At 45.2% G+C, this 21775-nt stretch overlaps 1 protein-coding gene across 4 annotated transcripts in view; it reads right to left on the reverse strand.

Moving 5' to 3' along the window:
• The window catches only part of TSPAN5 (tetraspanin 5), a 131488-nt gene that overhangs the window by 24964 nt on the left and 84749 nt on the right, over positions 1-21775 (reverse strand). The gene's annotated exons all lie outside the window — the stretch shown is intronic.

Below are 21775 nucleotides of genomic sequence, written 5' to 3' on the forward strand. Positions count from 1 at the left end.
TGGGAACTACTGTACCTCTAACCGTGTTAAGATTAGATGCGGACAGCTCAGGAAAAATACAACAGATCCTCCTACAATTCCGTAAGTAAAATTAGAGAATGAAAGGCTACTTTCTCTGCACAGCAAACAGCCAGAGAACAGCAGGAGAAGGGGGGAAGAATTCTAAAGCAGCACAGCCCACATAATGCTTTCCCACACAGACATCATAGATGCAATAAATGTGAGCTCCTCAATCACTCCACAAGTCAACTCAGAGAACTATCTACCAAGCCTCGCATAAGCCGAGATCTGTGGCAGGGCAACACAACATTGCATCATTATCTTGCCAGCCCACTGTGCAGAGCAACTTCCCTTGCAATACACAATAAGAAAAATTAGGCACTAAATAAGAAAGCACTAAATAAGAAAGCACTAAATTCCATATTAATTACCATATATAATTATGTTGTACACATTATGGCCTCTTAAACCTAAATCAAGGAGTACATTTTAGACCAGAATTGCCATCAGAAAAAACTACAAGAGATAATCCAAAAATTAACCTAAAACAAACAATGTTATAGCTTTCTATTTATTAGGTACTTTTATATTTCATAACCAACAAGCTACCATCAGTAGGCTACACAGCCAATAATAGATCACCATAACTTCGCATATCTCAGAATTGCACAGCACAGCACATTTTAAAATTATAACTCTCCCTTCTTCTGCATTCAGAGAATATTAAAACAGTAACTAAATGAATAAATACATGAATAAACAGGAGTAAGTGAACTGCATTACCAAATCTATGCACTTGTCTCTTTCCTCAAGCAGAACATGCAGGGCTGATCTATACTTGTGGTTTTGACTCAAGGAGTTCTGCAAAAATCAGCCCTCCAGTTTTGCTTTACATGATTAAACATCTCTGAAGTTCCGGGTTTGTATAGTGTAGTCGATTAACTGATAAGCAAAAGTTTATAGGTTAATGCTATAGACTACACACATTTCTTCTCCCTGCCTCCGCCCCGGGCCCCCCCCCCCCCCCCCAGACCCCCAGTACATTTTTTAGCAGGCTGGCCAGCAGCCAGTCCTGGCTCATGCTGGGTCTGGGACATACTGTTACTGTGGCTCTACATTTAAAGCGTATTAAGAGCCGGGCAGGCAAACAGCCCAGCTCAGTTCCAATACAGAGGCAACAGCATGGAGGAGCAGAGGGCTCTGTGGGAGTGAGGCACACTGGCTGCTGGCCCCGCCCCCAGGGACTACAGAATAGTCAACTAACCGATAAGCATTTGTGAGGTTACTCAACTATTCAATTAACCGATAGTTAGCATCCCTAGTCTGTATGAACACCAGCACAAAATCTACTGAAACAGATGAGGTTTTGTAAAGTATGCATCTAAAACCACAAACTGGTCCAACTTAATGGAAACTGAGGCTGATAAATGTTGAGTGAATATTTAATATTCTTTACATCATAATCAATATGACTTCAAGATACAATTGACTATCTAATGCAGTGGTTCCCAACCATTTTTATACCATGGACTCAGCAAGCCCATTCAAAACTGGTAGACCGGTAACATTATATTTGCATATGCATTATGCAAATAATGAATATGCAAATATGAATGCAATGTTGCGTGTCCAACTAGCCCCAACCCAGCCCCTTGCTCCCCATTGCCTAACACCCTTTGACCCCCACCCCTACTCCCCATTCCCTTTGACTCTAACCTCTGACTCCTACAGCCCATGCCAACATCCTCATGGCCCTGTGACCCTAACACTCTCTCACCCAACACCCCTTTTCCTTTTGACCCCACCCCACTCTCTCACTTCCCAGAGTGAAGCTGTCCCCTCTAGGGAGAATGGCCGTTACTGCCACATGGGCAGGGGGCAGGCATTGGCAGTGCATGTGCTCTCCCCATCCCCTCCAAGCGCGTCTCAGGCCCCCATGGGTAGTGGCAAGGGGGGAGCAGGGAGCCCCAGCTGGGCCGCCATCTTACCTGGGCAGAAAGGGGAGGAAGAAGGGAGGCACCTCCTGCTCCACCTCCTCCTGCCGCTGCCTGAGCCCCAGAGCTGCTGCCGGGCAAAATCAGCATGGCTGCCGGAGCTGAGCCACCATGATCGGCTGGCTTCAGCCCCCATGGCCCAGCAGCTAGCGGTTCGCAGACCGGCACTGGTCCATGGTCTGGCCGTTGGGAACCACTGACCTAAGGAACTCCTAGTTCCATGTCTCATCTTCCACACTGTGAATGCCCATAAAATTAACAAATGCTGTGTTACTTTGCAATTGTGTAACAAAAAGTTGAGGTTTTAATATGAACACACACACACACACACACACACAAAATAAGAGCTAATAAGGAATGAGTAAAAGAACTACTTAAAAATAAGTAGGGGCAATGAACTGCCATCACTACAATAAACATCTCCTCTCTGCCAATAGGCAAAGGCAGTTTCACTCATGCGCTATGGTTTCCAGACACATTACTAGTTCAGTTGAAGTGTGCGTTTGGCTGATATGGCCCAGCGATATATGTGTAGCAGTTTCTTTGGTCATCCAGGAGACTCCAGTACCTAACCAACATGGACACACCAGGACCATTAATAGGTAAGTTTTGATCCTATGTCCTAGGGAAAAATCCAACTATCCTACTATAATTACAGCACAACACTGGCACTGGCTTCATTCGGTTATAATTCTCCAACCACGACTGATCACACCCAGCAGCCAAAGAATGTGAAAGCACAAAGCAAGCTCTTCTAGTATTGGGGAATCTCTCTTAGCAAAATGGTTTTTCATACAGCTCCCCTACATGTTGGCTACTAAACTCTGCTTTTATTTACAAAAGTAACACTTCTCCTGTGCAATGGCTGGAGGAATGCCAATGTAAGGAGATCCTTGTAAACATGGGTGAGGCCCCAAAGGGACAAAATCAAAAGAAACACACACAGCTACCTCTCAACAGAAGAAAGAAAGGGAAGGCTACAACAAAAAACAGAACAAGTAAAATCCCCAAGGATCAACTAATTACAGGAGCCAAAGAATGTAAAAACAGAGCTGGTCAAGTTAAAATGAGGGAACTAGGGATGTAAAGGGTTAACATCTGCCCTACCAGGGTAACCAGGTTAACCGGCGGCCAAGCCAAGCTGGAGCAGCCCACCACCTGCACCTGCCTTGCTGGGCCCACCACACCACTCCAGCTCAAATGGGCCCAATGCACTACAAGCAGGGGGATGGGCCAAGGCAGCCCCTGCCCATGGGATCCTGATTAAACATAATATTTAACCAGTTAACTTTTTTAAACAGGTTTGTACAACCTTAGAGGGACTCCGAGATGCCTCTCAGAGGATTTCTCTGAGAAAGCATTTGAACATTCAGGGGATGCTGGTGGATGTGTGATCTAATGGAAGAAAGGAAATAGGATTTCTTTGTGACATGTCACCACCACTGATCCACCTCCTTAACTCAAGGAACTAGACTGAGGCAGCGTGAAGACTGGAGTCCTCTCTTTCTCCAGACAAGTGACAACATTACAGCAAGGTCTCGCCACACCTTGTCTGACAGGGGTCACTCTAGCTAGGGTTGCCAGGTGTCCGGCGTTAAACCGGACAGCTCAGTATTTGCACCATCTGTCTGATAAATACATTTGCAATTGTGTAACAAAAAGAAAATACTTACAAAATGCTTTTCCCGGCTCAGCCCCAATGGAAATGAGGCGGGGGAACTGGCAGGGGAGTGGGCCAGAGGTGTAGCGAGATGGGAGTGGGAGGGGGGGGGAGTTGCCCCTGGGCGCCACGCTAGGGGGGTGCCAGACTGGGCTGGGGGGGGGGGAGTGCGGGGCTCTGTGCTCAGCTGGGCTGCAGGAGGAGGGAGGTGCCAGGAATCCCCAGGGCTGGACTCAAGGGAAGGGAAGGAGGGAGGGAGGGAAGGAGGGGCAGGGAATCAGCGCTGGGCTCAGCAGATCTGCGCAATTTGGGGGGAGGTGCAGGGAAACGGAGCTCTGCTGGGCTGCAGGAATGAGGAGGAGTGGAGCGCAGAGCTGAGCTTGGCTGCCGGAGGAAGGAGGTGCCGGGAACCCGGGGCTGGACTCAAGGGGAGGGAGGAGCGCTGGGCTCAGCAGGTCTGAGGGGTTTGGGGGGAGGTGCAGGGAAACAGGACTCAGCTGTGGTGTGGGGGAGACATGCAGGGAACCAGTGCGGGGCTCAACTGGGTTGAGGGAGATGGCTGGGTTATGGGGATGGGCAGCTCAGCTGGGTTGCAGGGAAGGGAGGTGCAAAGAAGCCTAGTGGGGAGGGGGCGGCACCAGGAGCCCTGAAATGACCTCCCCTGGTCCAAAAAAAATTCCTCATCTGGGACCAGTCAGGTCCAGAAGGTGCCAGAGCAGGGAGGTCCAACTCCTACCGAAGGTCCCTTTCCTGCACCCTCCTTCCTAGCCAGACACCCTACCTCCAATCTGCTCCTGCTCCCTCCCCCTGACCAGACACCCTACATCCAGCCTGCTTCTGCACTCTACCTCCCTCCCAGACCTCGCAATGTTGCTCTCTTCTGTCCCCCACCTTCCTCCCAGATCCTGCACTCCATTCCTATCCCGCACATTGGCAGCCCTTTCACACACACTGAACCCCCTCGCCTATGGAAAGCCCTGAACCTCAGTGCTCCCTGTCCCTTCCCCTCGCCCCTTGAGGCTGGAATGCCACAGAAGTGAGGTGTCTACATTGGGGGCCACCTAAGTGAGGGTTGGGGTTTTCGGAGGAGTTTTTTTGTTTCTCACTTCTGTGGTCCCTATCTGATTTTTCTGTGGGTCAGTGGCCCCAATCCAAAAAAGGTTGCCTACCCCTACCATAAGTAAAGAAAATATTGAAACCTTTTGTATTGGACAAATTAATATTTTACTTTATTTAAAATGAAGTCTGATAAATTAACATGAGAAAGTTAAAATATTTAATGTGTTTAATAATTGAAATTAAATCATTCTCCCCAGCTGCAACACTAGCAAAATGGCTTCAGCATAATTGTGTAATTAAAGGTGAGTTTTCATTAGCAACTGGCAGTCTGTGGAAAAGTTTCCATTGAGACACATGGTCCACGGGCCAAAAAGCTTGAGAACCAGTGCAACAGAGGCACCCCTGCTGCTCCACAAGAGCCCACAGAGAGATCAGGTCTGTTACCCCTGTGGTGAAATCACCATGTTGCTCCAGTGCGGATGATGGACAGACTCTTCCTCATCCAAACAGTCTATTTCAACAGCACGGTAAGATGCCACATGAAAACACTTGGGCGGTGTCTACACTGCAGGGTTTTTTCGAAAAAAGTAGCCTTTTTTCGAAAAAACTCCACCTGCGTGTAGACTACAGTCGCGTTCTTTCTAAATTAAATCGAAAGAAAGCGGCTTTTCTTTCAACGGCGGTACTCCTCATTTCACGAGGAAGAATGCCTTTTTTCGAAAGTGCTTTTTCGAAAAAAGGAGTTCTTGAATGCAAACAGGGCTTTTTCGAAAGAGAGCATCCAGATTGCCTGGGTGCTCTCTTTCCAAAAAGCGGCTTGCTTTTTTGAAAGTACTGCTTGCAGTCTAGACGCTCTTTTTCGAAAGAGGTTTGCAGTCTAGACATAGTCTTGGTGTGTCCACAGAGAGGCAGGATGTTTTGTCTCTCTCCAGAGTTGTCGTGACTTGTATCTCTGGGTGAACAAGACCTTTTGTGAGCTCTGTGAAGAGATGAGATGTTTTTACTTCCAGCTTCAAGTGATTTGTTCTTCTAGGGTGCACGTTTCTGTGACCTGAATGGAGTTAGCTGTGCCAATGCATTTCTGTGTTATTCTGACACAAAGTGAAACCTGTGCTGAAGACCCCACATTCAGTGAGAGAAAGCACTGCTGTCAGAAAAAGTAAATTCAAAGTCTCTCCAATTTTCTTCAAAGATCACCTCTACCAGGCAATGGAGCTTTTCCTGATTGGTCCCTTATATGTTTGAAGGATGACTAAATGTTATCTGGCTCTTTTTGGGTCATATCAAAAGATTGTTTTGGGCTCAATTCTAGCTTATAATTTAAATTGTATCAGGCCCTTTGTAAGCAGGTTGGGAAGCGGTTTCATTTGGCAATTATTATTCGGTATTATTTACAGAATATACACATTGCCATCATGCCACATACATTTCTCAGTACTTTTACATTGACCTCCGTGGGCACACTTGTAAGGAGTGATGGGGAGACAATGAAGTTCTTTAAAAAAATATGTTGCAATGGTAGAAAAAATAGTGTGCGTCTGAAAACTGTAGGTACTGAGGGTGCTTATAATTTTTTTTAAAGGGTACTTTATTTTAACAAAAGGTTGAGAACCACTGCTCTAAACTATTCCTTTTGACCTCTCTGTTTCCTTTCTCCTTTGACAAGTTGGGCAGGTAGCAGTTTTGGTAAAAAATATACCCGACATGTGCATGCAGTGCCTGCTGCACCTCAGCTGGTGCTGGATAATCAGGGCCTAAATTCTAAAGGAGTTGGCATTACTGAGGTGATCGATACCCCCATGCTTTGTTGTGGATTTTCCAAAGAAAATGCTGGTGTTTTCTATAGGTCACCCACATCTAGTCCTAGCAGAGACTTGGGATTAACATGGCTTTCTCAACTAAAAGTCTTATACGCGTTCAGACGTTGTGATTGTGAATACTGGCGAGGCAGTCTGCCAAAGGCAAGGCTGGCCTTGAATCTTGATATCTATGGCTTCAGTTGAATGGCTTGTGTGAAATTTGGAAGAGCAGCTCAGAGAGACCTCTCTCCTTTACTTAAGGATAGAATCTCATGGCAGCCTGAAGGAAAAAGTCCTCGTGGCAGACTGAAAGCCTTGCTTGCAGTGTATCCTCAGCCTTAGGCTACCTATTGCTTCAAGCGCCTTCAAGAAACTGAGGGCGATTCTCGTGTTGTGTGTTAGTTTTATTTAAATGTTTTTTCTGAGTGCTATTTTAACAGGCAAATTAATCTCTTACATTCATTGACATAGCAAAGGACGTGGGGGCCTAATTGCCCCTCTGCTCCCCCTATCATACCTCGGCTTGCTTGCTTCTCCGCTTCTCCTCTGCCCACCACCACCTATTGAAGCGTCCTTCCTGACTCTGCACCCCCAGCCTCACTCTCCTCCCTCTTCAACAGCGGGATAGTGCCTGCCCCAAACTGGAGGGGGTGGGGGAAGACATGGTACAAGTTCCCTCCCCCTCCTCCCAGGGTCGGGCTCAGCTGTGCACCAGGCCCAGGCCCTGTCACATGGTGGCGGGCAGGGATGCGCGCACAAATTTTGTTTTTGCCCTCGGGCACATAACACCCTCACAATGCCTCTGGAGCGGGCCACACCAACAAAAATTTTCCAGGTGCTTTTTTTTGGGGAGGGGGGGGGGGAAATCCGGTATTTTTGCTGAAACCACCTGGCAACCCTAATACTAGCAGCATTTCAGACTACGCACCTCAGACCTGATTCTCAACTAATGTACGTCGTCAGTGTGGCTCCACCAAAGTCCATGGCGATATGTCAGTGCACACCAGATGAGGAGCTGCTACTTAAGCACTTTTTAGTCTTTAGCCTCTCTGCTGAGATTACCAACAATGATTCCAATTAGTGTCATGGATGGTAAATGTATTTTCCAATATTAGAGACCTATCTACTGGTCAAATTCAAAGCCAGTTTGAACTGGGTTAGTTAGAAATGAATAAACTAGAGACAAAAGTCTCTAAATACCAATTCCCTAATCCACCTAGTTCCTCTACTAAAAATTTTATTCTTCCTATGCCTCTGAATAGTAGGGGAAATTGGCCATGTACATGTCATACCACCATGAACCTGTGTCATTTGTGTATGTACACCTTCAAAATTGCTTTCAAGAAGTCAGCAAGTGCCAAGCTATAAGGCCAAACAAACCTGATTCTTTACTGCCATGAAGGAAAGATGGAGGCAGCAGCTGGGATTCCATTAAACATCTAGGGTTGCCAGGTGTCCGGTATTGACCTGGACAGTCCGGTATTTTCACCTCCTGTCCGGTAAAAAAAATTAAGAAAATACCTGACACCTAAAATGTTGGGTATTTTCTGATTTTTTTCCTCACCAGGGGCCAAAATACCCGACTGTCCAGGTCAATACCGGACATCTGGCAATCCTAAGCAACCGGGCCCAGGCCACCTGCTTCCCCCCCCCCCATACTTGGTTTTGCAGGGGAGCTGTCTGGTCCGATGCAAGGAGAGAAGGCAGAGAAGATGGCCAACGTAGCGTCGCAAACAGCTGCCTCTCAGAAAGTCATACCTAGGGCATACTGAGCATCTGGAGTGTAACTGAGCATGCTCAGTAAGAGCTACCGTTGCCCTCACTCTGCTGCTACACCTGCATCTTGCTAAGAGAGGCAGAGCCCAGTCCCTGTTCTTAAAGGGGCCATTTCTTCATTTTTTTCCCCCTTCACTCTTGGGGTCTTTTTTTTTTTCTTTTGCTCACTCAACAACTCTGGTATCCCCCTCTCCTTCCCCCCTCCCCCCCTGTGTTTTTTTTGGGGAGGGGCGGGGAATGTTCAGTATTTTTGGTTAAACCATTTTGGGCAACCCTATCAACATCCACTATAAAATCTGTGTCAATTAGTAAATTACATGGTAGGAATTGATTTTGTGAGTTAACCAAAGAACACTGTTACCCAAAACACTACAAGGTTCAATGTTGAAAAGCCTATAAACAATCTATCCGGTAAACAGAATGGGCATAACATCTCCTTTCCTTGAGCTGCCTGCTTACTAAATGGTACTGCATACCTTAATTGCAATATAAGATATCGCTTGTTAAATTATTAAATCTACTGCTCACCTATATGCAACACTCCAGCATGCAGTGAGAGAGCACTTTTCAGACAAGTACTTTGAATACCTTTATGGCAGGAGAGAGCTACACCATTGCAAGGCAGCCAAGCAAAGCCTCTAATACAGAAAGAAAAACAAAGAGGAGTAGGGTGAGAAGCATATGCACATGTGCATGCTTTCCTCCTCTGGCTTTAAAAACCGAAGAGCTCTCTGCACAGCCAACTACATATGCAGTGGTTTGGGGCCATGCAGTGGAATTTGCTTGAATGGCAAACTGATTTTCTTTGTGGTTTCTCTGCAATAAACTGATACTTGTTCATAGATTTTTTTTTTTGTCATTCAGTATATTTTCTCTTAAGATCTGTGTAAACAATTTAGTGCGCTAATGATTTTTCTTTCCAAAACCATGCCAAGAATATGCTAGATCTATCTTTCTGGAAAAATGGGAATAAAAATGGGAGGGGGGAAACCAAGGAGATTACCCAGCACTGACAGCAACAGATTTATAGAGTCTGAAGTTCACTTCTTACTTCTATGCATTTTAAAGAGACAAATTTAGTTACATGCCATAAGAATTTTTGCAAAACTCTAACTTAATATTAACTGAAACACTCAAAACTTAGCTATGTTTTCTGACAAGCACACACTGTCAAATACTTCGGACCCAAAATTTTACATACCAGTAAAGCTGAATCATTAGCAAATGCCCTCTAGATTATATCTGTATGTTTAATTTTACAAACCAGTATCTCTTGCCCTAACATTCTAGTGCTCTTGCCTATATATGTGCTTGTCTTCAATTAAAGTCAAAGTCTACATTATGCCCTATGTTTGTGTACGTGGCTCTTGGAAAGCCTGATTTGCATGGGCACAAACAGTAAACAAAAAAAATTAAATAAGTACCTACGCGAGGATGGAGAGATCAATTCTTATCCAGGCAGAAAACTAGAGGAAAGTTACCCAACAGAATTTAAGTTACCTGACAATGCACTTTTAGATACTCAGCTCCCATTTCAAGCCCCAACAGAACACACTATATCAGACCTTAAAACTGTCTTGGCCCAAATGACAAGAGAACATTACCCCAAGAGTTCTGGAATTCAACAGGATCCATTAATCAGAGGAATAATCATCACACAAGTTCCAGTGCCCTGACAGGCAAGAGGGAAAGGCCCTGTCCTCCTTCTGGAAGAGAGGCTGATTAGACCATAACTAATTATCTGCTGTATGCACTCACCACCACCAAACACACACTACATATTATATCAGATTCCAAGTGTCACCTCCTCAGCTGTAAGCAGAGCTACGAACCATCTGGGATAATCAAATTTACCACAGTGGCTATAACTAACCCAGAAGAGCTGTCATCCATATGGATGTTGAAATTCCCCAAGACAAAACAAGCCATAGCCTCTCCAACAACGGGCTGCCAAGATCACTCAAGCAGCCTTGACAGGAAGCCTGGGGGAGGAACATGGCGCTTTGTAATCCACAAGGACCCTTCTTTCCCTGCCATTCCTCTGCCCCCTCCCACGCCCATCCCCTTAGCCTCCTCCTACCACCTGCATACTAGGGATCTTAGATACCATGTAATTGAATAGTCGTGTAACCGCATGAAATGTTAGCGGTTATACAACTATTCGACAGTCCCCGGGGCAGTCTATCAGAGGGAGCAGCGTGGGGTGGCAGGTGTGAGCTAGTCTGCAAGGGGAGCTAGTTTAAAAACCAGATCCCCACACAGACCAACTGCCTACTGCCCTGCACTGCTGCCTCTGATACAAAGGCAGCAGCATGGGGTGGCGGTAGCCCCCGTCTGTGTGGGATCCGAGCTACCTGTGGACAGAGGCTGCTGCCATGGGATGTAGGGATGTAAAGGAGGAGTCGAGTTGAGTACTCAACTACTCGCTCCCCCCACTCTTGCTGCCTTTATATCAGAGGCAGCAGGTGGGGGAGAACAGGAACCAGTGATGGGTAGCTGGCTTGAAAGCCGGTTCCCCCCAGCACCATCTCCACGATGCCACCTCTCCCACCCCACTGCCTCTATCAGAGGCAGCAGCGGGGAGTGAGAGGGTAGGTGAGGCTGCCGTGAAGTAGCCTCTGCCCGCAGTGAGCAGCAGCCCCTGTTCACGGTGGCCCAGGCTGGCCGCAGACAGGGGTTGCTGCTGGAGCAACCTCTTCCCGCAGCCACTCTGCACCACTGCAAACAGCGGCTCCTGGACCCAGCACGAGCCAAGACAGAGCAGTCCCAGCTCGCATCAATCCAGGACCACTGCAACTCTGCCTTTCAAATGCAGTAAGAGCCACCCAGACCTACCCCGCTGCAGCTCTGCCTTTCAAATGTAGTAAGAGCCACCCAGACCTACCCCACTGCAGCTCTGCCTTTCAAATGTAGTAAGAGCCACCCAGACCTACCCCGCTGCAGCTCTGCCTTTCAAATGTAGTAAGAACCACCCAGACCTACCCCACTGCAGCTCTGCCTTTCAAATGTAGTAAGAGCCACCCAGACCTACCCCGCTGCAGCTCTGCCTTTCAAATGTAGTAAGAACCACCTGGCTTTCTTACTACACTTAAGAGGCAGAGCCACAGCAGTCCTGGAGCCAGCCCGAGCCGGGACTGCTCAGTCCTGGCTTGCGCCGGCTCCAGGATCTACCTGCACAGTGGCTCTGCAAAAGCACCTCCCCTTATCGACTAATCATGTAGTTGATACAAATTGTATCAACTGCACAATTAGCCAAAATACCCACTCCTTAACCTTAGTGGGGTGCGGAGCAGCCTCTGTCCGCAGGGAGCTCGGGCCTGCCACAGACAGAGGTTGCTTTGCAGCAGCCTCCCTTGTCCCTCCCTCCTCCTCCTCCCCCACCACCACCAGGTGGCTGCCTCTGATAGCAGCAGCACAGGCAGAGGGCAGGGAGACAACACTGGGGAGTTGGTGCTGGGGGGAACCGGCTTTTAAGCTGCCTTTCCCCAGCACCACCTACTGCATGCCCCCTGAATCTGCAGGTGGCAGCAAGGCAGGGGGGGCAGGCAGGTCCGCAGAGTTGGCACGTGTGGGAAGTGTGCTTAAAAGCCAGTTCCCTGGGTGTGTTGGATACAGAGGCAGCAGGGGAGGAGGGATGCATGTAGACAAGACTAACCGATAAGCCTAGGCTTATTAGTTAATTGTGTAGTTGTCCACACAGTGACATCCCTACTGCAAACCAGACAGACATATTCCCTTGAAAGCTTTAGGCATTTTCTACATCTAAGTCCGATGTAAAATCCATGCCCACTGCTGACTTTGAGGATGACTTAGTTCCTCAAATGCATTTTTAACTTTTCTCTAGTCCAGCAGTTTTCAAACATTTTTTCTCGTGACCCAGTTGCAGAAAATTATTGATGCCTGTGGTCCAATATGATTTGGCTAGAGTGTAGGGTGGGGCTGAGGGTGAGAGCTTTGGGAGTAGGAGGGGACTGCGCCTTTTGAGGAGTCAGGGCCCTGGCAGGAGGGATTTACCTTGAGTGGCTCCTACTCAGCTGTGCGGCGGGGATGCTAAGGAAGGCTTCCTGCCTCTCCTGGCACCCCAGACCATGTTGTGCCCCGAAACAGCCAGCAGCAGGTTCCCAGCCACTGAGAGTGCGGAGCCAGTGCTCAGGGCAGTGACAGTGCGCAGATCCCTATGCTCTCATCCTCCTTGCCACACACACACCCCTTTAGGAGCCGGGCCTGTTGCCAGCTGCTTCTGGGGCGCAGCACAGTTTGTGGTGCCAGGACAGACAGGTAGCCTGCCTTAGTATCCCCACTGGTCATCTAATCACCCTGCAGTAATTAGACCCAATGGCTGACATTCCATGACTCAGTACTGAGTACAATAGTCGACATTCCATGACTCAGTAGTTTGAAAACTACTTCTCCAGGAGCCTTCTCTGCATCAGTTCCTAGAACTTTAGCTGTAGATTTACTAAAGCCCTACTAGGTCTCTTCCCCTTCTGGGTCTCTCTCCTTGCCAAACCCAAGTTCCCTTAAATTCCTTACTTTTAGCAAGTGCTCTTTCACATAATCTTTCACTAACCATCTGGGCTTTAATCTTTTTTTTTTTTTTTTTTTAAAGATTCCATCATTTTGTTCATTGTAAATTTATATTCATCAAGTTTACCATGGACCCTACCTGTTCTGCCACTCCTCCTTAGTTGTCAAATGTTTCTACTTCATCTGCAATAAACAAACGATGTTTTTTATTTCCTCTACTTCAACAGGAGAGAATCTACTATGGCATATAATCAGTGTGACAGGGCCACAACTGATGATGATTATCATAATCCATAACCACAAAGGTCCTGAGCTTCAAGGTATCCTCTCTCTCCTACTCCTTTTTTCTTTGTTTTTTGTTTTGTACCATATTATTTGCAATCTAAATCAGGGCCTAAGCAAGCATGCAATTCAGTGGCCAGGAAGCTCCGTTCCCAGGGTCTTAAGTACAAAACTGAGATGTGTTACAGGATTTCTTTTTCAGACTATTTTTTTCCTTACACTCTTAGAAACACAAAACACAACAGCACTGAGGTAATGCAGGAGAAGGAGAAACTGAAGCTGCTTGGGACCGCAGAATGAAATTGACCCGCCTACTTGCAGAGTCCAAACTGTGAGAAGTACAAACAGTGAATACTGATAAGTGAGAGAAAAACTAGATTTTTACAATTATTTCACTGTTAAGCTCAGCTGTTAATAACTCAGAGTAAGGATTTTTATATAAATTACTTTATTTTAACAATGAGCCTTCAAGTTCTGAAGGATATAACACCCTTTCCAGACATGAGCCAAGCAATAAATCACATAGGAAAGAGTTAGTGAAAACTACACTGATCTTTTTATGTCTAAAACTATGCTAAAATCCTGTGTCCCTCATCTTCTGGGATGTGCTATTTGCTAGATAATGTCAAGGTAGAAACTGGAACTGTAGCTCAAGACCGTCAGATGTTTCTGCAGTGTGACCTGGCTACAATTATTGAACACCGGACTGAATCAAAATCCTACATCCAAACACACTAAGAGGCAGAACCAAGACACCAACTACAAGGGCTATTAAACATGGAGTTTCAAATTCCAAAGCTAAATTTGAACTCTCCCAAAGTTCAGGATGTTTGGATTTGTCCCATTAAAAGATTGGTTCAAGTTATAAACTCTGATCTGAACCCAGATCTCAGGTTTTGGTTTGGGCCCCAACTCTAATAATGGCAGATTATGTTTAAGCATTCCAAATCAAACCAGAATATGAAATAACAACTGCTCAGAGTATAGTCTCCTCTGTGATTACTTGTATTAAAGAACCAAAAAATACATCTTAGTTACAACAAACTCTGCTGTTTTTTTTAAACTTAGTACAACTTTCTTATGCAAACTGTATAAAGTCCTTGTGGTTTATTTGAAACTTAAAAGGGATAAAGCTGCACAATGAGCACTCTAATGAAGCTTACAAATACATCACCGTGGTAGGGCAAAGAAAGGGGAAGAATCCCTCTTACAAGGAGAATCAAACAAAGAAGTCTGAAAGATAACACTATTAATAAAAATATCCATATTATTGCATTTGGAAATGGCAAAAATCTTTGAAAAGCTTTGGTAAATGCTTTATTGTATGCGCAAAACAATGTTTCTGTGTATATAATAAGTGCAAAAAGGTAAATATAAATTAATAGTTTAATAAGCAGTGTGTACATGCATATTTTGGTTCACATCCACAGAATTAAATTAGCTTAGGTCTACAGACTTTAATGCAATTTAAACCACTTGAGATCCTGGCCCTTTCACTGGAGCTGAATGGTAAAATAAGGTTAAATATTGTCTTATTTGCAACAAATGAACATTATCAGGATATGCAAAGACTTGATCCAAAGGAAACCCAACCCTTATTGTAGCTTGGAATATCACAACCCCCAGAGGATAGTAAAAGTTATGATTTGGACATTTGGACATTACCTGTCACGGCAGGTAACAATGGTACAAACTGCCTAGAGAAACTGTGGAATCCCTGTCATTAGAAGTTTTTAAGAACAGGTTCGACCTGTGGTGTCCAACATGCTAGCCACATGTGGCTATTTGGCTGGTTGAGTATGGCTAATTCGCTATAGCTACTGCTTCAGAACTGGTTAGACACCACCGGGTTAGACAAACATCTGTCAGGATGGTCTAGTTATTACTTAGTCCTGCTCTGAGTACAGGGGTCTGCGCTAGATCCAGTTCTACAGGTCTATTAATTCTATGAGCATAGGAGGCAAGAGGAGTGAACAGCATTCCTAGCTCTGCTACCACCTAAATTTATTGGTAATACAACTGCAGTCTATTCCTTGATGACCCTTACAGAAAATCAGAAGATGTGTATGTTGCTCCTACCAGCCACCCCCAAAGACAGAAATCACTATCCCCCTTCCTCTCAAACGCAACTTAAAAGGTCTTGACAAGGGGAAAGAATCAATGCCTCGACCACCAGAAGGGATATTTGAGACAACATAAACATGCCAAAGAAAATCCAGTGTATTTCCCACAATTCTTATACAAATATCCCATATCTTGTGTGCGCAATTCTGCCTTCATTTACATCCAAGTCAATAAGCAGAATTCTCTTCCCTCATGTTTGCGAGAGAAAGAATATTCTGCTTTCAGTCAAGACTGAACGAACGTTATTTTAGTCACAAGAAAGTCTCTTGATTGATACCGATCCTAAAAAAAGCAGAATTTTACCCTCTCTCTACAATCTACTTTGAATATTTTAGAGAAAAGTAACCCAATTCTCTCTTGCCTTGCATCTGGTATAGCCTTTCAGACATATGCACAATGACTACGTAAGGTGCATGGTGAATCAGACCCACTGTGTCATCAGTATTCCTCATTTGGAGGCAGACCCTCTAAGAGCAGGCTAAGGAGATCATCCATTTTAGAAAGTCCTTTGAAGTATAATATTTGGTATTATACAACAGTGGTGCAATACTTTATCTTTAAGTGGAAGACTGATGGCTGAAACATCAATATAAAGCAAAACTATATTCAAAATTCTCTCTACCAAGTAATTTATGCAGTGGGGACGACAGCCTCACTGGGCTCCTGGGCAAGGCGGGGAGAGGGCAGGGGGCAGCTCTGTGCCGCAGAAGGAGCAGGGTAGGGGTTAGCTTCCCCCAGGCACCCTCAGCACTGTCTGGAGCATGCTACTATCTCTACTATGTGTGCATGAGCTTCTTTACTATGAGCAGTGACAAAAAATTATTATAGAGTTTTAGTAGGCCCAAAATTGCCACTATGTCAGCACAATTTATGTCACTCAAGGGTGTGAACCCTTCTGACAGATATAAGTTACATCGACAGAAGCACAAGTGTGCACAGCACTACGTCAGTGGGAGAAACTCTCCTGACAGTATAGTTTAGATCACGCCTGGAAGCAGGTTTTTCATTCATGCCAACAGAAGAGCTCTCTCATATCAGCACACAGCATTGCACCAAACATGCTGCAGCCACACAGATGCACTGGTACAGCTGCACCGCTGCAGCACTGTACCTGTAGACACAGCCACTATCTATCCTGTTTTAAGTTGCTTTAACACACATTGTAGTTCTCTCTTTCTGTGACTACGATGTACTCTAAGCCCTCCAGAGAGAACGATTTCACTCTGTCTCCTGAGCACATGAATGAGACAGGCATAGAATGAGTAAGAGCAATGTACATAGCTGCATCCTCAAATACTCAGCCCTCTGGGGTTTTGTACTATTACTTCACAGATTGCGGCATTGCTTGGTGGCATGTGCTGGTTCATTCAGTCTAAGAAAAAATGGTTTTCATGGATCACGACTGCGTGAAGGAGAATATGCAAATTTTTGAAGTACAGGCAGTCCCCGGGTTACAAGGATCCGACTTACATCGGAACCCTACTTACAAACGGGGTGAGGCAACCCCGCACTAGCTGCTTCCCCCCAGCAGACCAGGGAGATGCGGAGCGGCTTTTCCCAGCAGACACCTCAGCTTGAGAATAAAGGACTGAGGGAAGTGAGGTGTGGGAGAATAAAACTGAGCTCTGGAGAAATGTTTGGCTACAGTTTCCCCTACAATATGTACCAGTTCCGACTTACATACAAATTCAACTTAAGAACAAACCTACTGTCCCTATCTTGTACGTAACCCGGGGACTGCCTGTACCATGAGTAAAACATGGACCTTCTGAACCTCGGTAGTGTCTCTTTAAATTGTTACAAGCAACTGAACTGATTCTAAAGTGCTACTGCTCTAAGACAATTCTTCCCAAAGCCATCTCTCTCCAGCTTGTGAATATGAGTGCACCATAGTACAATACACTAGAGAAATATTTAAAGAATGGGACACTGACTAAATACTTCCTATAATATTTTTCCAATAGTAATTTTTTTGTATTAGATTTTATAGGTCAATCCTGAACTGATAGATATGATGCGTAAGCGTTCATTTCAATTTTTTTTTACAAGAAGAATATTTTTACAAAACCTGAATCAAAATACAATTCATAATTTTAAAAACTCAGTTCATTATTCATAGGCCTTCACAGAATTAAGCTTTTATTTTGTAATTCTGACTGAAATATCTAGCATTTTTATTTTATTTTGAGCTTTTTTTCCAATTTTTATTTAATTTTTCAGAGCTGGGAAATTTTGGGGTCAGCCAACAAAGTGCAACACACAGCTTGAAAAATGACTGAGAAGGCAACTCACCTGCCTATCCAATCAGTCTACCAGCTTTCACTGGGGCTAAAACACCACATAAAAGGAATAAGAGGGTCTAGAGCCAAGAATTTGTCTCTCTTTTCCCATAACTTTTCCACTCTCAGCACATGCCGGCACAGGATTTCATTTAAAGCTGGTTAACCACAAAGGGTCGCCATGGGAAAGCAAACTGCTGAGAGCATACATTATATGTTCATATAAATTTACAGATGTACTATAATACTTCTGAAAAATATGCTGGCCTAGAGCCCATTAATTGCTTGCCCTTGAGCCACTGCCAGCAGGAAAGCTCCAAGCAATATGATTACTGAAGTAAGATACCACGGGTGATTAATTGCTACCTGATTTGATTCACATCGGAGGCAGCCAGTTACAGATGTAAAATAGGCTTTCAGACGTTAATTCTATTCTCTATTTTAATTTTATAGACACGAAGGATGTAACCGGTTAACCGGCAGCCCAGCCCCCTGCCCAGTGTGTGTGGGGGGGGGGAGGAGCTGTTCCATTCCACCTGGGCCCAGCATACCACTGGCTGGGGGCACTCCAGCGTGGCCAGGCCCACAGCACAGTGTATTGGGCCTGGCCCAGCAGGAGCAGTTCTCACCTGTGGTGAGCTCAGTCCGGCCTCGCCAGAGCATCCCACAGCATAGCAGGTCCAGCCAGGCTGGAGTAGCCCCCCCCAACCTGCACTGCAGCGCTCGCAGGGAACCACTCAAGCCTGGCCAGGCCACAATGCCGCAGGCAAGGGGCCACTCCAGCCCAGCTGGACCCTCCGCCCACAGGATTGTACTTAAGTAGTTAACTGGCTAACCAGGATTTTACCTACCTAACATATATATTGTGAAGATTCAAATATATTTTGGAAATCGTTATTTCCATGATACTTTTGATGGATTGCCCCCAAAAATGCAGAAGAGAGAATCACCCCTCCCCCTCCACACACACACACACACACACACACACACACTTTCTCACATCTTCCATTCAGCTGAATCCAAAGGCACAGCTGACGATGTACAGCAATCCAAAGTGAAAAAAACGATCTGAAAATCTCAGAAAGACGTGCAGTTCATATCATGGGACTATATTTTTGTTTGATCCACCCAAATGGAAAATTAGACTTGATTAGAGATTTACAATTCTAATGTAAATCTCTGTGGCTGGTAGTTTATTCTTATAATATTTTTTGTTAATCTTGAAGTAGGTTATAGACAGAGTGGGCAGCAGAACATAATTTTGAGTGCCAAGTCAGTTGTCACTATTCTTACTGCCTTTTGAAGCTATTTAATTCTGATTGGATTTGCAGGACATATGTTTTCTGTTAGATGTATTTATTTTATTGCTCATTGGTGGTGCAATCAATGCTGTGTTGTAAGCAATACCAACCATAGACGAGTGAGGCCCTAAAGGCTCAACTCCCTCTCTTCTTGGCTATAGCACAAATTAATGCACTGGAAACCAGAACAAGGAGGTGCATTTCTGGATGAATCCAATTCTTTTCTACTCAGACATATGAACAACAGTTTAAAACCTAGATAAAATGAGCCGTACGCTTTCCAACCTCACAGCATTAAAATTACTTTCCAAATTCAAGTCCTAGTACTAACACATGTGCTCTATTTGAAGCCAAGATATTACAGACTTTTTTTTTTTCTAGAAAACACAGAGTTCATGCACCCACATCTCTGTGCAAAATACAAGCATGAAAGTTAAAAACTGTGCTTTGGTGCAGTCCACTGAACTCCCTGATACCAATATTGTACTTAGTGTACCAAAAAAAACCCCAAACCCATATTTCTTTTAAAAAACCCAACTAAGAGAAAACCTGGCCATCAAGAGTTGATTATATAGCCCCCTCGCTCAGGCTCTCCATTGAAAATACACGCCTCACCCAACCTAAGCCTTCACCCCTTCCAGGCCCCATTCTATGCTCCTCTAGGCTTTTGTCCCTCCCTCATCAGACCAGTTTCCTGTGCTTCAAGGGCCCCTGCATCTGGAAGTCACTATTCCATGGGCTCCTATCCAAAAGTCAAACTCCGTGTCCTGCAACATTTCCTCTTCAGTATCTTTCCCTAAGCAATGCCACTCCGATTCTCGCTCAGCCCAGCAGCACTGCCTGAAATCAGTTTGTTTTTAGAAACATTGGAAAATAATTTCAAGTTGCTCGATATACACGTAAAAACAGCTGTCTGAGCACAGCCCAAGCCATGACCGAAACGATGGAAGAAAGGGGAAACAAAACAAAAAAAGGGGGGGGGGGGAGGAAAAGTAAAAACGTGGCACCCAGGGCTCTTCATTCTGGACCCAAAAAGGAAAAGGCAGCAAACAAAGGAGGACTGGTTTCTAGTAGGCAATATTGCCACAGAGGCATTTCTCCAGGTCCTTCTTCCTGCTAGAGCTTTGAAGCTTCCTGAACCTTGAGGGAGAGAGGCTTCCCTCTGACTTCTCTTTCTAGCCTTGGCTTGTCTAATGAGCATATAATTAATTTAGGGACCTCAACGGGTAGTCGAGGACATTAACCAACAAGCCAAGTTTTATCAGATAATCTTATCGATGACACACACTACCCCTGCACTGCCTCTGTATCAGAGGTAGCTTTGGGGAGGGGCGGGGAGTGGGAGCTGGTGCAGTGGGAAGCACGACAATTCAATTACTTGATTCAATAACATCCCTACATTAATTTCTTCCCTGCCTGCCTCAGGGAGGGCTATTTATGAGCATCCCCATCATAAGCTCTTTTTATGGAGCCACTGTCGCTCTATATAAAACTGAAAACTGTGATGGAGTCAGGTCCTACAAGAAAATTGCACTACAATTTACAAAGCTCCGGGACAATATTTTAATCTGTAACAAGTGGAATCAAGCTCCACCACCTAACTAAGGCATTTGATGCACCAAGGCATTAATTGACAGGAACTGGCAGCTAGTATTTCTGTTTCTTACCAATGGATATGTACTTGCCACCATAGATCACGCAGTAATATATAGATTTAAGTGGCTAGGCTCCGACGTAGAGTGTGGGATCATGAAACCACTAACGGTTATAGAGGTACTGTTTCAACACTGAAGTGTGCTCAAAAGAATGCTCTGCAACTTCATTTCAGGGAACCGGGCTCCGCATAACTCAGTCATTTTTTCTATTAGCCAGTCCCACGTCCCACCCACCTCTGCCACCACATACTGGGTTATTGTAACTGACAAGACTCAGCATTTCATTCATTAGGACTACAAAGCAAGGGTGTGGGAGGAGGAAAGCAGGCGCTGAGTCACTCTAAATGAACAGGCTACTGTAAGTGAGCAACCAGTCTCATAAATAGATCTGGACCATGACAGTTTCATCTTGCTCTTCTCTCATTTGGAAGACAAATGGCTCTGAAGGTCTAGAGCAGTGGTTCTCAAACTTTTGGGCCTATGGCCCACCTGGCTCAATGCAAACCTTCCCATGGATGACCAGTTGCTTATGGGAACTCACTGTTAATTATGTTAATTATTAATAATTATGCCAGCGCCAGTGCTTTTTTAAAAAAAAAAAAAAAGTGCCAGTTCTCCAGGGGAAAAGTTGTTGAGCTCTGACTGGAGGTGCTGGTACTGCGTTTGGAGGTGCCGGTACTGCACACCAGACAGTACCGTCACAAAAAAAAGGACTGGCCAGAGCCATTTTGCTAGTGCTGCAGCTAGGAGAATGGTTTAATTTAAGTAGTAAGAAAGGAAATAATAATTTAAAATATTCAACAGATTAAGTGCTTTAATTTTGTTGTGTTTATTTAAAATGAAGTTTGATAAACTAAGTAAAATATTAATTTATGTCCAACACAAAAGGTTCCCCTGTTTCTTTCTTTATGTCAGGAGCAGGGAACCTTTTTTGGGCCGGGGCAACTAGCCCAGAGAAAAATCAGCTGGGAACCACACAAGTGAGAATCAAAAAAAACCCTTCAAGAAACCCCCAACGCTCACTGATGTGGCCCCCAACTGAGACACCTCACTCCTCTAGCACTCCAGCCCCACAGGAGCAGGGAGAGGGACAGGGAGGACTGAGGTTCAGGGCTTCCTATAGGCTAGATTTACTCTTCTGGGTTTCTTGGGTTAGTGGGTTTTGTTGAAGACCCTCACTCTGGGGTGGGGACAAAAATAAGAGGCTCTGTGTGTGGGACAGGGCTGCTGGCAAGTGGGATAGGGATGGGAGTGCAGGATCTGGGCAGGACGGGAGGTGCAGGAGGTGGTGAGGGTGCAAGGTCTGGAAGGAAAATAGG

Source organism: Pelodiscus sinensis, chromosome 5 (genome assembly GCF_049634645.1).
Source record: "Pelodiscus sinensis isolate JC-2024 chromosome 5, ASM4963464v1, whole genome shotgun sequence".
Taxonomy (NCBI): domain Eukaryota; kingdom Metazoa; phylum Chordata; order Testudines; family Trionychidae; genus Pelodiscus; species Pelodiscus sinensis.